This window comes from Echinops telfairi, unplaced genomic scaffold (genome assembly GCF_000313985.2).
Source record: "Echinops telfairi isolate 266 unplaced genomic scaffold, ASM31398v2 ScPeMD7_7412;HRSCAF=8450, whole genome shotgun sequence".
NCBI lineage: Eukaryota > Metazoa > Chordata > Mammalia > Afrosoricida > Tenrecidae > Echinops > Echinops telfairi.
The window spans coordinates 13,421,334-13,426,145 of record NW_022111312.1 but is presented as its reverse complement, the minus strand read 5'-3'; positions in this window follow the sequence as shown (position 1 = coordinate 13,426,145).

Below are 4,812 nucleotides of genomic sequence, written 5' to 3'. Positions count from 1 at the left end.
AAACCCCTCTGCAAGGGGCTCTCCGCCCTCCCACTCTTAATGACCTTGACAAATGATGAATTATTGTTTTCATATCTTACACCCACCACAGCCTCCCTTCACCCACATTTCTGTTGTTCACCCCCCTGGGGAGGGGGGAGGATATACCATACGTGGATCCTTGCGTTCAGTTGAGACTGAAACTCTTTATGGGAGTAGAAAGCTGCCTCTTTCTCCCACAGAGCGGCTGGTGGTTTTTCGAACGGCTGACCTTGCAGTTAGCGGTCTAGCACATAACCACCGTGCCACCAGGGCTTCTGAATGCCACACACAGTGACCGGAAGAGAAACTGCTCACACCTCAGAGAAAGGGTGCATCGGGAGGGTCCTTCAGGGGATGCTCTGTGCAATTCTGCTCGGCTCTTCCAGCAGGCCAGGGATGAGGTGCAGAAGCCGTTGTCGAGAGACAGCGGCCGAGACCGGACGGGAAAAGTCAGCGCACAGATTTGCAGAGGCTGAATGTTCTCTGAATGCATGTGTTAGCCACAGAGCCCTTGATTAGTGTGCCCTGCTTCCCTGAGGTGGAGAGCCGCCCCCTCAGTGGCAGCTGCCAGCCTGCTGCCAGCCTTGGTGCCAGATGCCCCGCACCCACGGCTCAGCTTTTGTTGTCCTGCCTGTGCCCCACGAGTGATCTGTGCCTCAGGAAACAGAGGAGCCAGGGAAGGACTCTGCCCAGCTCCTGCTTGGGGCCCAGCCCAGCCTGCGGGTCCAAAGCTTGTTATCCCTGACCGCTTCCCTCCGGACTGTCTGAGCCATCGTTTGGAAGAGGCCGTCGGTCTGTCTCTCCTGGAACAGAGAGGAAAGCTACATGAGTGCCCTGCAGCGGAGAAGGGGGAGCAGGAGGAAGGGCGGGTGCCCAGCGCAGGGACCCCACTCAGACCTGGGACACCACGCGGCCTCACCAAGGTTTCTACCAGTATCGCTGACTTTCATGCGGACAGGAAGCACTGCTATCACTGTGGTTTTAGGCAGCCAGCTACTCGCCCTGGCCAGCAGTTTCCAGGAGACAGGATGAGGCTCCCGTGAAGAGTGGCAGCCTTGAAGCCCAAAGCCAGTTACACTGAGCCAGCCACCACTGGAGCAGGGGTTCTCCACCTGTGGGTCGCGACCCCTGTGGGGTCGCCCAATCCATCACAGTAGCAAAATGACCGTGATGAAGTAGCCACAAAAATAATGTTAGGATTGGGGGGTCCCCACCACAGGAGGAACTGTATGAAAGGTCGCGGCATGAGGAAGGTGGAGAACTGTTCTGGAGGGTGTCCTGGGCATCCTCGGTCTCTACGGGCGCAGACAGCCTCACGGTCCTCCTACACAGGGGCTGGCGGGTTGAACTGCCCACCTTGCAGTCCTCCCCACTCCCACAGCCCGCCCCAGGCTTACGGGGTCAGTTCTTAGAGACAGAAAGCAGATTGGAGGTTCCCAGGGGGTCACTGTTCTGGAGGGTGTCCTGGGCATCCTCGGTCTCTACGGGCGCAGACAGCCTCACGGTCCTCCTACACAAGGGCTTGCGGGTTGAACTGCCCACCTTGCAGTCCTCCCCACCCCACGCCCCCCAGCCTGCCCCAGGCTTACGGGGTCAGTTCTTAGAGACAGAAAGCAGATTGGAGGTTCCCAGGGGGTCACTGCATAACAAACCCCGAGTTTCTGTCTGGGTGGTGAAAGGGGCTTGGGACTAGATGGTGCTGGTAGGGTGGCCCTGGGGAACGTCATTCATTCATGCCCCTGAATCGCAGGCTTCAATCTGGTTCCAGTGAGGAGCTTTCTGGGAGACCTAATTTACTGAACTGAAACCCTGGTCCTCAGAGGAAAAGCAATGCTCTATCACCTCCCATGATCCCCCAACACCGTGGGCTCTGGGGCTTCAAGTTCCCTGCCTCATTTCCCTTTGTCTTCTAAGACGGGTCGGTTTTTCCGAGAACTAGGACCTGGGCACAAATCGGAGGGTATTCCAAAACACACTGACGGCCTATTTCCAGTGGGTGCAAACTGCAGCAAAGGGTGTCAGTCTGCACATCGGATTAGCAGCAGGGGCAAGATGAAGCCGTCTGCTCCAAGATTCACAGCCTGGGAAACCCCGTGTGGGGTCACTGTGAGTCAGAATCGGCTCGATGGCAGTGGGGTTCGGATCTGGATGCAGAGTTGGACTTTAAGCAGAGCAAGAAGCACATTGCAGAATATCGTTCTCTCTGTGTGTGTGTGTGTGTCCCAAAATCCATCAGAAACAATACTAAATCCTTTTGATAGATTTTCCTAGCAGTGTATCTGAAAGAATAGAATTGACCTAGAAAAATATAAACCAAAGAGATTGACGGAGTGAAATCTAGCCCAAAGAGAAATACAGACCAAAGAGACCTGGGGGCCCCAGGGGTGTGTGTTCATTCTTGGTTTCTCTTGTTCTAGCCCTTCTGTAAAAAAAAAAATATATATATATATACATCCTCACCCGTACAGTTCAGTGACATCATACTCATCAGATTGCTCCCCCATCACCATGAACTGTTCCCCAAGATTGCCACCACCCTTAACACGTGTCCTCCCCTTCTAGGAGCATGGATGTGGTCCTGTTCCCACGGAGCCCCGGGGACACGGTGGGTCAGCGCTCAGCTGCTGGCGGCCAGGTCAGCAGTCCAAACCCCGCAGTCTTCGTTGGGAGAGAGATGCGCTGGCTGCTTCTGGAAACACGGCGGCCTTGGAGGCCCACGGGGCCATTCTGCTCCGTCCTACAGGGTTGCTATGAGCCTGAACCGACTGGATGGTAACAAATGCGACCACATCCTGTGTGCCTTGTGCCTTTGCAGTCATTCTGCTTACGTCACCAGGGAAGAATTCCTAAGGTTTGATAAAGGGAAGCGTAGAGGTTTGGAAAGGGGGGACTGGGGTGGCGATTCGAAAAGATGAGGCAGCCCATCCTGAGCGAGGAGCGTGAAGGTGGGTGGGCCTCTGGGAACACTGCAGCGGGGAGTGTGAGCCGTGGGGTGGGAGATGACCTAGACAGCCAGCAGGTGCAGAGTCACCTCCAGATGAACGGCGAGGTGTTTGCAAAGCCACCTCCACCTCCTCCTCCTCCTTACACATTTTCTGCCAAAGATGAGACAGGCGGCATCTCGCTGTGCTTGGAATGTTCCAGATTTAGCGCTTGATTTAACACCTTCTGGTGTGAAGACTCTTCCATTAAAAAAAAATTGTTTTAAATGGGAATGAGAGAAAGAGAAAAAAAGCCTAAACTTGTACAAGCAGAGGGAAAGTGAGTTGAGCGAGTGGGGGGAGGTCCCTGTGGTGTACGTCTGAGTGACTTGGCCAGCTGTGACCTTTCAAAATGACAGATGCCATGACCTTCGAGGATGAGCTTGCTGGCTTAAAAAGAACCCCAGCCCCATCCCTAGAAAATGTGTATGAACGGCTTGGCAGGGAAAGCCAATTTGCTCTGTCCACTTCCACCCAAAGCACAATAAAAAGTGTTTTTTTTTTAAAAGACTGGAAGCGTGGCTCTCACCCTGCTTTTTATCAGTGGCACTGGGGACCACTCTCATCCGCCGTGGCTGCGGGGATGGTGGCCAGGGTTCACCAAGTCGATTCTGACTCATCTCCATGAGCCACGAGCACAGAAGAAAGCCTGCCCGGGCCGCGCCACCCTCACCGTGGTTCCATCTGAGCCTGTTGTCGAGGGCCGGGCCTGCGCCATGTGCCACGCTCACTTGGGCCTGCTGCATCCCACAGGGAGAGTGGAGGCCCTGTGTGCCCCACACCAAATCACCCTGACCGAGAATGACATCAGAAAGGAGCTGGAGCCGAGGGGGGCCAAGCGAAGAGAGGGAAAACCCCTGGTGAGTGAGTGGTGTCGGCTGCGGGGCGCTTAAGAACGCTGGCAAAGAAGCCCCGGCCAAGGAGGTCCTCGAGGAATATTTCAAATGCAGAAAGAAAAAAAAAAAAGTTAAGTGACTAGAGCCTGAACCCTTATAAGTATGAGGTGTACCTTGTTGACTTGCTTACAAAGAGCCAAGGATGCCGTGGGGTGGGGTGGGGTGTACAACTTTCCATTCCAGAAACCTGACCAACAGGACCTCAGCCAGGCGTCAGCGTCCCAAGTCATGCTAACAGCATGTACCCTTGAGGTGAGGTCATGAATCAACTTGGTGATCTGCCTCCCAAGAGCCCCTCGCCTGGGTCTGAGCATGAGAAAATGAACACAGGCCGATCCCAGCGAGCAGCCTTCTCCCCTAACACCGGCCTGGTCCGTCAGGACTTGCAAGGGGATCAAAGATGAGGCGGGTCAGGGGAGACTTGTGGGATCCTGGATGGCATCCTGGGTCAGAAAAGGGAGATCAGGTACAAACTGGGGTCATCTGAACAGAATGTGGGCTTTAGTGAGTGATTACGTCAGTATTGGTTCATTCATTTGATAAATATTGGGAAACTGGGTGCTTTGGGGAACTTAGAGGTTGGTGTCTGGAATCCCCCAAGAGCTCTTCTGAAGAAAGGGCCTGGTGATGGGTTTCCATTAAGATTCTAGCCGAGCAAAGTAACCAAGTCCCCAAGGAATCCTAAAAATAGACTTCTGACTTGGGGGGGGACAGGACTTGGCACCTCATCAGACTTGATCGGAAAACATACATAAGGGTCAGTAGACAGACCTGGAACTATCTATTTTGTTTTGTTTGTTGATTTGTTTGATTGTTTTGTTTTTGTTTTTCCTTTTCTTTCACCCAATGTCTTATCTATATAAGATAGGCAGGACAAACAATCCTGAGGAGGAAACAACGGGACTGGCAGTTCC